Source organism: Zea mays, chromosome 1 (genome assembly GCF_902167145.1).
Source record: "Zea mays cultivar B73 chromosome 1, Zm-B73-REFERENCE-NAM-5.0, whole genome shotgun sequence".
NCBI lineage: Eukaryota > Viridiplantae > Streptophyta > Magnoliopsida > Poales > Poaceae > Zea > Zea mays.
In genome coordinates this window covers 89,592,575-89,604,976 of record NC_050096.1, presented here as the reverse complement: position 1 = coordinate 89,604,976, position 12,402 = coordinate 89,592,575, and the positions used below count along the sequence as shown (strand labels likewise).

General features: G+C 45.3%; 1 long non-coding RNA gene across 1 annotated transcript; it reads right to left on the bottom strand.

Annotated features, from left to right (window-relative positions):
• Positions 1–5,955: 5,955 nt before the first annotated feature.
• LOC103637632 (uncharacterized) lies at positions 5,956–7,580 on the bottom strand. Its single transcript, XR_004855279.1, has 2 exons — positions 6,585–7,580; positions 5,956–6,121 (listed from the first exon to the last, which is right to left on the bottom strand). It is a non-coding gene; the product is annotated as an uncharacterized lncRNA (long non-coding RNA).
• Positions 7,581–12,402: the final 4,822 nt, after the last annotated feature.

Below are 12,402 nucleotides of genomic sequence, written 5' to 3'. Positions count from 1 at the left end.
GGAATGAAACGAGCTTTAGGGCTTGTTTGGGACAAAAGGTAATGGAGGGGATTGAGGGGGCTATAATCCCTCACTATTCAAAATTAAGTAGTAGGGGATTCTAGTCCCCTCAATCCACTCCATTACCTTTGATCCCAAACAAGCCCTCACATGTGCAAGAAAACAAGCAGCAGGACAAAATATCGCCGTACAGGGAGGGAAATCAAAAATATAATGCTCTTGTGCCCCCCCCCCCCCCCCCCCCCCCCCCCCCCCCCCCCCCCCCAAAAAAAAACCCTTCCCCGGCTAACAGACTTGTAATTAATAAACCGATGGTAGCTCGGGCAATACGCTTTCGTACAGAATTCCCTGTCTTCGTCAGGCACGCAAAATTTGTTTCTAACGCTAAATTCTTTTTGCCACTTGCCTACCACTAAATTGACTAAGAATTGACGTTATGCATGATAATGTTCCTGCATAAGATTTCTGGAAAGCAGGAATATATCCCTAGAAATTGGCTAATGCGTCAATGCCGAACACATGTCTGCCGTAAGGCATCTGATCGACGAAAGGAGATGCTCTTTTATCTTCAAGAAGAAGGCTCTACAAAGAGGCGTAATTTATGAAGAGCATTTGACAGACTTTCCACGACGGCAAAAAAGGATGATATAATGCACCTGGAATGTTTATCAGGTTGAGGAGCCAGTTGTACCTAAAGAGGTTACATCAAGACCCAATAATGGCCATCTATAGTTTGCTGCAGAACAATGTGTATTTATTTTCTTCGGGGGCATGTCATGAACATCCCAACCCAGAGAAGGTGTAAAAATAGGAGATGGAAAAACAAACTTAGACATGATATATGACTCGTAATAGCAGCCCAAAGAAGCAACAGTAGATAGAACCAATTATGCTGCGTGATAAAATAAAAGCTGTGCTCCTGCAAAACAACAAGCACCGGAAGATGCATAGGATGTTTAGGACTTGCGGATCAGTCATAAAAACTGAACATGTAAGACTACTAGCTCTCTGATGGATTAAAAACATTGTTTCCAATCTAATAATACCATGTAGAGTGAAGTTTTCTATTTCCAATCCCCCAGATGAACAAACAAAACCAACAGAATGTATCATTTCTTTTTGCTTGGACAGGCAGGAGGGCTTAGTATCATTGGTTTAAGAAGGAAAAAAATGGGGCAAGAACACATATAAAAAAAACCCCGCACCACGGAGATCTTAAAGAAGCCAAAGCGCCCTTTCTGTGAGTTGAAGAAACATAATTGTTATGTTATGGGAAATTAAATGTTACTAATTTCATGCCATCAAACAAGAATACCATTCAACAGCTAGACTGCAATTGTCGCTATCAAACGCTGAGTGTTCAAATTAAGCCCAGTGCCACATGACAACACCCTAACACTTGATGGGCCTTGAAGGAAGTCAAGTCTATGCATCCTCTTTGCACATAAGGAGCAAAGCTTTGGAAGCAAACTATGATCATCAAAATGATCTGAAATGTGTCCATTTGTCTTTCCATTGTAGATAATGTAGAGAAACTAATGCTTTATTATCGAAACATCAAATACAAAGGTTTAACCACCGCATGAAGCTCGCAATCACAAGTACCCAAATTTGTAAATTCTTATCATCAATCTGAGACAGTGCACAACTGCTCGATCTGAAGGCAGAGCATGCTCAAGTGTTACACTGAGCTTATTCTTAATAAGCTATTCAGTAGACCAATATGCATCCTATGCGATTTTCACGACCATGCATGTTTTACGGTGAACAATTTTACCTCACTCTATTTGTCTTTCACAGGTTACTTCAAAAGAGACTAACCTTTTGCAAAATTGTGGAGGTTTTCTTGCTCCAAATTCTCTAGCTAAAACAATGCCATATGGCTTCCCTCACTCCAAGGGAGTTGGAGAGATCGGCCAAGATTGACATCTGAAGTAATCATCAAGAGCAGAGTGTTGTGAAGCTATGTGCTGTGTTGAGGACTTGAGGTGTTGAACTACCGGCAGGTAAACATTTGAGAAACAAATGTGACCAGTTGAAGAGTTGGTCTAGGGTAAGAGCTGTCTCACCGAGTCACTAGGTCATATGTTCGAAGCAGCCTCTCCATATTTGCGGAGGAAGACTTGCCTCAATTTATCCCTTTCATAGACCACACTCATGTGGAGGCTTACGACATTGGGCCTGCCATTTTTTTAAAGAGTCCTTGTGGAGGATCTCAAATTCCCCCACTGAAGTCTAGCTGCTATGAATTTACAAAACTTTTCAACAATTCTCTTTGTCTAGAGAAAGATGGTCAAACTTTGATAGGATCTAAAATCCTACCATGGCTACATAAGTTATATGGATAGGAGATCAATGCCCGGGTAATGTACCCCCGTGGCGCATAGAAGTCATGGCCGCACATAGGGAGTAGACGAGCGAGAGATATGTGGAAGATGGCCCATGAGGCCAGGCAAGATAATTGCTTTGCTTGATTAGACTGATACATCTCTTCTTATATAGAGAGGCTTACTTGATTCCAAAGCAAGCTATCCTTATTTTTATGGAAACCTTCTAGACAAGAATCAATCATTATCCTAATCAAGAACCAATCATGATCCTATTTTATAGAAACAAGACAAAATATCTAAGAAAAATCTTTGGCATTTTGCCCCTAACTGTCCTACACCTATAGGTGACGTTGGTCAAAATATGACCCCTCGCCTCTTCAAACAACTCGTCCTTAAGCTGGACGTCACAAGGGGTCCTTGAATTGTTGAAGCAACTCTCAAGTGGTGTCATCATTGGGCAGGCCATGCCACTGAACGAGGACGTGTCAGTCGTCCCGACGTAGGTGGGCACACAAAACATGCTTCAGACCAAGCAGTGTTGGATATCCTATACAAGCAGCACGGGTGGTTCAGTCGTCTGGGTCCTCGGAACGGCTTGAGCAGCCCAGGTAGAACACGTCAGAAAGACAAGGGCCCTCTAGAAGTTGAAGGCAATAGGGCACTTGTCTGACACATTGTAGCACTTGGAAGGAGACGATATAGCATGGCCTATACTTACCCTTGGGCCAAGACTCCAACGAGTGTGTCGGTCGGTGGAGATGGAGTCACGCCTAGTCTCACGATGGCAGTTATCATAATAGCACTTGGCATACTGTTGGACCAGGAGAAGACGCTTGCAAACCTCCATGAGGAAGGCATCGCGGTCACCATGATGTCATCCAACATCTCTATTTGAGCTGCCTCTGTGGTGTGCGGAAGAACAAGTGACATGGGTTAGCCATACAATACCTGAAAGGGCATGTTATGTGGAGCACCATGTGGAACAAATTATTATAGCAATACTCGGTCCAAAGAAGAAAATCAACCCAGGCACACGAATGGTCCCCCATGGCACAATAAAGGTACATGGTGATCACCTTGTTGACTACCTTCGACCTGCCATCTAAGGGTGGAACGTTGTGCTCAAGTGAAGCATGACGCTAACCATCATGAAGAGGTCATGCCACATGTGACTAGTGAAGACAGAGTCATGGTCCTTGACGATGGAGATGGGGAATTTGTCCTTGAACATCTAGTCGTTTAGTGCATGGTAGTCAATGCAGAATCTCTAGGAGCCCTCTACCTTCTTGATTAGCAGCACGAATGCCAAGAACCGAGACATGTTTAGCCGGATGATGCCTTGCTCCAGCATGGCGGCGCACTGCCACTCGAGCTCATCCTACTGCAACTGTGGATATCGATAAGGGCATACAACCATTGGTGTTGTACCCGATAGCAGGTGGACTAGTGATCGTAGGGACACGTCAGCAACAACCCGTTGGGCTTGTCGAAGACCATGTTGTACTGTTGGAGGAGGCGGTCCAACAACGGTTGTTGGGGGTTGTCCGCGATGGAGCGCAATGCTGGTTGTGGTGTATCATCATGGGGGATCCCACGCCCTTCCAGAGGATGTGGCGATCGCTCCGCCAGAATGTCATGCAGAGGGCCTAAGTCCCACAGGATGGGCCCCAAGGTTTGAAGGTAATCGATGAGGTCGAACCCAACTACGTCAATGTTGAAGCGATCAATGGTAAAGTTCTCCCGATCGATGCACATGGCCACGTGTGTGCCACGCCCTTGCAGGGAACATGGTCACTGTTGGACACCGTGACCCGCATGTTGGTGTTGTTCGCCGGCACTAGTCTGATGCGACGCATGACCCTGATATTGATGAAGTTGTGGGTCAAGCCACTATCTAGGAGGGCAAGAAGCCGGTGGCCATGAATGTAGGCATGGGGGTGCATGGTGTCCTTGATATGTATGTCGACCATGGCGTGGAGGGAGATTATTGAGGCATCAGACCCATCCTCAGCCACAACCTCGACGCTCTTGTCCTCGAGCGACTTGTCAAGCACGTAGTCGATGACCTCAAGATAGAACAGATGTTGCCATGGTGGCCCCATACATATGGTTCATCACAATTGTAACACAACCCTTGGCGACGATGCTCGCTCATCTTCTCCGGTAAGAGGTGACAGAACTAGCGCGAGGGAGCAAATAGGGCTGTCATTGGCGGTGATACAGGTGACATAGATGACACAAGCGTGGCCATAACAATTGCGTGCAGCAGGGCAAGTAGCACTAATGGTGAGCGTTGGGGAGGCCAGGCGGTCTACTATGCCAGAGCTAGCATGGTGGCCGCGACGCAATGCTCGTAGGTCCACGCTAGGTGCATGGCTGTCTGCAGGTCCCAGAGTTCCCAGAGCTTGATGTCGACTGCATGTGCTCTAGAAGACCCCCAACGAAGAGGTCGAGATTTTGGACTGGTAGAAGGTTCGGCATGTGGCACACTGACGCATTGAAGCGCTCCTGGTAGTGTTGGACTGTGACATGGAAGGGGAGCCTCACCAGTTCGAAAAAGATCCTTGAACCTCTCCCACGATGGCATTGCGCTGATCTTTCTCCAGGGTATAATACCATGTCTGGGCCACACTCTCAAGGTGGTATGAGGCGAGCCAGGGCTGATCTGAGGCAAGCGTACCCTACCCACAAAAGAATTGCTCGTAATGGTTGAGCCAATTTAGGAGGACCTCCTTGTCGTAGTAGGTGGAGAAGTCAAGCATACTGAAGCAGGGAACACCCAAACCGACTGGTGTGCCAGCAACATCAACGGTGGAGGGCGTCCGTGCAGATGAGAAAGGCAGCCCTTGCGGAAACATTGGCTATAGAATGGCGAGGAGAGAAAGTTGAGGGAACATTGATCTGCTGAATGGGAAGAGGGGCAACGTTGGCTATTATGGTGTGCAGGAGGGTGGTGGGAGGCACATGGGTAGGGTGGTGGTGGGAGGCATAGAGGTGGCGGTGAAGAAGGACGAAATCATTGGTGCACCATATCCCGACATCTCGTAGGGAAACCTTAGTGCATGGCGCCCACAAAAGAGGATGTCTGTTGGTGCTCTAGCCACGACATGCGGATGGAGACATTGGCCACTTTCATGGCAATGTCTGTCAAGGACTTCACGATGGCGTCGGCGAGCGGTGGTGGTGGGATTGACGACTGCTTCTCAGAGTCAACGTCACCTGGTATCTCTGATACCATATTGACATGATCTGGAATCCTACGAAATTGCATAAGTTGTATGGGTAGTAGATCGATGGCCGATGTGTGTAGCCCCTATGGCTCATTGGAGTCGTGGTCACGGGCAAGGAGTAGACAAAGGAGAGAGAAGTGGAAGATGGCCTCTGAGGACAGGCAAGATGCCTTACTTGATTAGATTGATACATCCTCTCTTCTTCTATAGAGAGACTTATTTGATCGCTAAGCAATCTTTATTTTTATGGAAGCCTTCTAATAAAAAATCAATCATTATTCTAGTATAAAATCAACCATAATCCTACTTTATGAAAACAATGCAAAATATCTAAGTAAGAAAATTGTTTGGCATTTTGCCCCTAACTAACTGGCGTATATAGGTGACGCCGGTCATAACAAACTTCCTCACTCAAATAGACTTGAAAAGAATGTAACGATTACATGCCCCGTAACAAAATAAGGCATATTACATTATTTTCAGAAAAACACATGATTGAGAAACCTTGACATACATTGGGATCAACGTGCAGGAAATCAGACTTGTCCAATACATTATTACCTGCAATGCAAAGCCTAGAGACAGTTTGAGAAAATCTTGGATTGAAAAAAACATGTAGCCATACAACTCAAAGAGCACATATATAGTATATGACAGGTATCGTTGCAAAACTTGGTAAAGCATGCTAGTACAATGATCTCAAGTTCTGTTCTGAATAGTAATAACTCAGCATCATATAAGGTACAAAGTCCGGTCAAGGTTATAAAAACTGTCCGAATTGAAAGATCATTAAAATATTTCCCAGTTTCAAATCAAGAGATTATTTTAACACGTGGAAACATTCAAATATGTTTATAGGAAGCAGAAGTGCAGTCATATTAATCTGAAAACAGTACAATCTCATCTGAGAAAATCATAATCCTAAACCAAGTAAACAGACTCTAAACTACTTGATCCGTAGTTCATATATACTCACATGAAATTCAGTAAAAAAAACTTTGCCTATGAAACAGTGAGAACAAACCTTCATCCCTCAACACATGTTCAATGTTTCCTCCACAGGACTCTGGCGCCCACCTTTACTCATCCGGACTATCACACTGTCCATGGACTAGACATCCATCGCACTCTACCCATCGTTGATTCCCACAACTTCAATCTGAATCAATCAATCAGCCCCTCAAGGCATCAACCCCTCGGCGCACCCCATCTGCCTCGACCTCGCGATGGAGCTTCCGCTATCTTGATAAACCCGCCGTATGAGGTGCTATTTAACCCAAATATCCGCGCGGGCTCCCCTCCGCGCGCGTGGCGGCGAGGAGTGCTTCGACTGACAGGCGGCGACAGTGACGAGGCCACGGCCGTTGCAAATTGCCGGGATCGCACGAGCGTCACCGATGAAGAGCCTGAGTGAGCCAGGTTACCGCAAGAATCATGACCCATCACCACTGGGACGATGACCCCATGGCTCCTGCGCATTTCTTCAAACGTGTTGTGAGCCTCCGCGGCACGGAACTGCAGCGAGAGAGCGGCTAGAGTGCCGTTAGCAAAACCGATGTCGCGGAGTCTGGTTCATCGTTGCGTGTGATACGAATACGATCATACGGACACGGAACATCTGGTCGGTGTTATGGAACCTGGTGTGCGAGCGCCGAGCAGTGGAAGGGTAGAACGGAGAGTCCCAGAAAGCATGGAGAGGACATGTTTAGGTAGTGACCAGCAGACCGTGCAAAATAAGTTAATGCTCCGTTTGGATGTTGGAATTGAAGACGGTGGAATTGAATTGGATCCAATACCAAATCAGCCTGGCTTTGGAAATCGGATCCAATACCAAATCCAGTTCAATTCCGAGCAAATCAGAGGGTGGAGGGTCGGAATTGGAGAGTGGAGGCGTGTGTAGAGTTGAATACCGGCCGGAATTTGGTGGATTTCCAATTCCAAATACTGTGACCATCCAAACACCAGAATTCGGGTTTGTCAATTCCAATTCTGAATTCCGAGTCTAAATTCCAACATCCAAACGCACGGTAAGATAGCTGTTGAAGATAAACTTACGGTGCAAACACTATTTGTACAAAGTTGAAAGATGGAGATAGCCTTGTGTCTTGTGGACAACTGTGAACGGATCCTTGGTTCTGCATAATCGTCGGATCCAATTCAGTAGGCTAAGGCTATGTCCAGCACACCTATAAAACAATGTTTTAGTTTTGTATTATAAATTGTATTGTTTACATATAAAGTTTAAAATAAGAGATAGAGATAAGCAAACTGTTGGAGGTAGCCGGATAGGTTTCGATTTAATGCTCTTTGTGTTCCCCATCACAAGTTATTCTAGCTTTGTTCAAAACACAAAGAATTTTAAATTTAATTTAAATTCATAAGAAATGCAAAAAATCTATAACATTACATATGTGTGTAATAAAAATAGAATTAACTATAATAATACTTATTTGACGTTATTAATGTTAGTATTTTATTATATAAACTTAGTGAAACTTGAGATGTTTGATTGGAGAACAAACTTAGAATGATTTAGTGGGTGTTTGGTGTAGCTTAGCTTCATGAACTTCGCTCTGCTTCAAAGTTGCATAGTTTATGAAAGTGTTTGGCATGTAGACCACACTAGTACATAGAAGCTCTATAGTGGCGGTCCTAGAGTTATTTCCACTGACATTTTTTAGTGCCGCCAGTGTTACACTACCGGAATCAGCTGCTTTGCCGAGTGTCTAAAACACTCGGCAAAGCTTGTAAAATACTCAGCGAATGTTTTGCCGAGTGTGACACTCGGCAAAGAAAGCACGACGAACTGTACATCGGCAACGTCTTCTTTTTCCGAGTACTTTTTATCAGGCACTCGACAAAGACTTTGCCGAGTGTTAACAGTTACTTGGCAAAGAAAAGTCGCCGTCATGGCGGCTGGTAACGGCGATAGAGCCTCGCACTCGGCAAAGAGTTTTCCTATTTGCCGAGTGTCTGCCAGACTAGCACTCGGCAACGAGGTCGCCAGCGGGGCCCTTTGTCAGCAACTTTGCCGGCACAGGTTGTTTCTTTGACGAGTGTCGAGGACATAGCGTTCGACAAAGAAGCTTTACTGGTGTTCAGGTGTGCCATCTTTGCCGAGTGCTATGACCTGAAAACTCGGCAAAACACCTCTTTGTCGAGTGTTACACTCGGCAAAGTGACTCAAATACCTCTTTTTTATTTGTTTTTTCTATTCCATCCAAACAAACAAAATATATATCACATAATCATCACATATACATCACATATATCACATAACCATAACATACATAAGAGAGACCACATATTTCACAAATCTAACAAGTTTTTGACAAACATGTCTCTATTCATACCAAGTTTCACCAACATAAGTATTACCAACTCTCAAACATAAGTTCAGGACAAGTTTATCACACAAGTCTCACAATCACAACTAAGCTAAGAGATCATCAGCGAGGTAGGTGGCTGGACTGGTGCGGCGATGGGCTGGGCGATCCATGCTGGGTGATCCATGAGGGTTGTTGGATGTCGCCCCAAATTGTCTCTACACAGAGAAGAGATTGCATGTGTTATACCAGATTAATATATATCATGCAGGACTAGAATTTTGATACTCACATGAGTATGGAACTGAGCGGGGTCAACTGTAGGGAACAACGGAGGTGGTGGAGCAAAATCCTATGCGGTGCCAAGGCTCTGCATGTACTGGAACATCTCCGCCATCCTCGCCTCCATCACCTGTCATTCCCTCCTCTCTTCTTCTAGCTGGGTCTGTAATATTCCAACTCAATGTTACAGTACATCAATGATAAAGTATATAACTCAAGGAATGACGAGTTACAGAAGCACTAACCTGGAGTTGTTGTCTCTGATTATGTGAGCTATCCTACCGAGGTCGTATGGCTGGGCTCAAGCTCCTTGCTCACTCCTGAGATAGAGTGGGAGTGGACGATGAGTCGATTGCCCCGTCGGCAATCCAGTACCGCCCATGTCTCTTGCCTCCTCCGACCCTCATGAGGACATCTCTATCGATGTCCTCGGTCCTCGGATCGTAATCTGGCCCATGGACCTCCTATGCCATGGCGGTGTACTCATGAAGGCGGCTGTAGACGGCGAGGTTGTTATACGCCTCGGGCCTGTCATCCGAGTTGTAGGTGATGTCGGATGTCGCCTTGCCCTTGTGGGCCATAGCATAAGCCGAGAAGATGGAGCAAGGCTGGCCACCATGTGACGCCCACTGCAAGAAAACCAACGAGATAGTTAGAAATAATATCTAATCCAGTGTTATATACCTAAATAAAAAAGAGGGTGTACCCATGATTCTGCATATTTGCCTAGGCTGTGGTTGCCTTGGTGGTGGGAGGGACCTTGCATCATTAGACGTTGTTCCCGGCTAGCGTTGTGTGACTCGTTCCACTCAGGCGAGCACCACCTATCCACCATCTACTCCCGGCACTAAGGATGTGCGGCGCACCAATAAGGAATCATCTACAAAGTAAAACAAGTAAACTGCATATTACAAGATAAAATTAAGGAAATTTTTTGTCACGGATATTAAAGTGTTGTATTTACCTGCAAGTACTGGTCCTTGGTCAACGACATGGTTTGGGCTTCCTGCTTGGTCACCTTCTCCCCAAGGACGGCGCCGTGGTAGCTGACGATGGCCTGGATTCGTGCCTCGTAGTGCATGTCCATGACGAGCTTCTTACAACTCGTGGTGGCCACTACATCCGCCCTAGCCTCATATCCAGCCTCGCACCTGAAGAAATCCCGCATACAAAGACGATGTATCCATACATTATTTCAAGAATGTGCAATGAACGCGACATATTTTACATTATAGTAAGACTTACCCACAGGTCTTGCTTCACCCGCTCCGCCTTGTTGTTGAATTCCCTTTCATCCCGGTCTACTACATCAAGGGCGACGACGTAGTGGTCGAAGGTGTAGGTTGTGCCCGTCACTCTGGCGTACTCAACCAGTCCAGGGAAGTATTCCCTACACAGTAGTCCAAGGATGTCATTGGGGTTGCGGCCGTGACCCCAGCATTCTCCACAACCTTCCAAGACCTGTCCAAGTGATAAATAAAAAGTATTAGTTTATATTATGAATTTGAACACATAATATGAACAACCAGGGAGAACATAAAGTTACATGCCTCTCCCTATCCGGCCGAATCAGCGGTTGCTTGTCTTGAAGTATGGGACACTAAGGGAGACTCGTGGGACCTCACAGGTAGACGTTTCTCGAACCTGAGGCGTCCTGCTGAGCGTCATCATCGTCCTGCTACGCCGCATCGACAATGGCCTGCTGCTCCACATGCTGCTGGACATCATCATCTTGATGTGCCTCCTCCGCCGTCCTGCGGGTGCTCCTCCTCCCCTCCTCATCCTCATCTCACCGCCCACCACCTTTGTCCAACAACATGTAATTAAGAGTAAACAAATACGCACATATGTGTTAGGGTTAGCCGAATCATAACTCTCATCATCACTATCAACCATTTCATAGTCAACACCATCTGAAGGCGCAAGTTCTACATTAATGTCATTGCCTTCAAGTATTACTAAGTCATTCTCATTTTGCACCTCATCATCCTTCTCATCGACAACCATCTCAATATCTACTTCCATTCTGATGGCTTCGGTTAAGTCTATCTCAAATCACCCTTCTAGCCCATCTTCTTGGAAGAACTCTCCGTCATATGTGTCCGGGTCTAAGTTATAATCTTCATCGTTAGGAACAGGTAATTTACCATGCAGCAGTACCTTATACACAACATCCCAACCCTTAAAATGTTCTTTTGTTTGGCACACATATGGGAGATTATACACTTGTGTGGCCTGTTGGGCCACGATAAAGACATCGTCTCCTGGTAAGGTGGAATCTTGTCGAATTTCGACTATCCCAAGATTATAATGTGTTCGTCTCGTCACTTAAGGGTCAAACCAATGACATTTGAATATCACTGGAGTAAGAGGTTTGGAACCATGAAAATTGAGTTCATATATTTCTCCGATTCGTCCAAAATAACCGACCTCGTCAAGGCCGGGCGTAAAGACTCTAGAACATGTTTTTCGATTGGGCCGACTTTGGTCGTAGCTTGTTGTGCGAAAACAGTATCCATTGACATCATACCTAGAATATTTCTTGACCCTATAAGCAAAGCTGTTGGTTACTTGTCTCAACTCGACACTCATAGACGGATCTTTTTGTCCCTGCAAGTATTCAGAAGTTCAAAGACGCTCAATTGAGTTCATAGGCAGATCTATTTGACAAACTAAGCACGTACCTTATGTTTGAACTAGGAAATAAAATCGAGCAATCCATTTCCCGCACCCTTTCTAAGAAAGGTATCATATTCCTGTAGAGTTGGGTCCCTTGATCAACGCTAGAATTCATGAAAAAATTGTTCCATGTATGGTGTCACCTCTTCAAGGTTGGTCAATACATATAGCATGATATGGCACCACTCTTCATGTGTCAGGGTCTTGGTGGTCGAACCACTTGCGCTTTTGAATTGGCCTCGAAATATGCTGAGGTTCAATTCATTGCCGCCATCATTGTAATGAGGGGTGGATTATGCACGTTCAATAGTTTGTCACCATAGTAAGTTGTTGTGAAGTTTGACATCTCCTCTAGAATGTATACCTCTGCAATGGAAGCCTCGATTTTGCATTTATTTCTACATTTCTTTCGAATAGTGTTTAGACATCTCTCGATTGGATAGCACCAATGTCCCTGCATGGGCCCCCCATTCGTGCCTCATAGGGGAGATGAAGAATCAAATGTTGCATTGGATTGAAGAAATAGGGTGCAAATATCTTCTCAAGCTTACACAG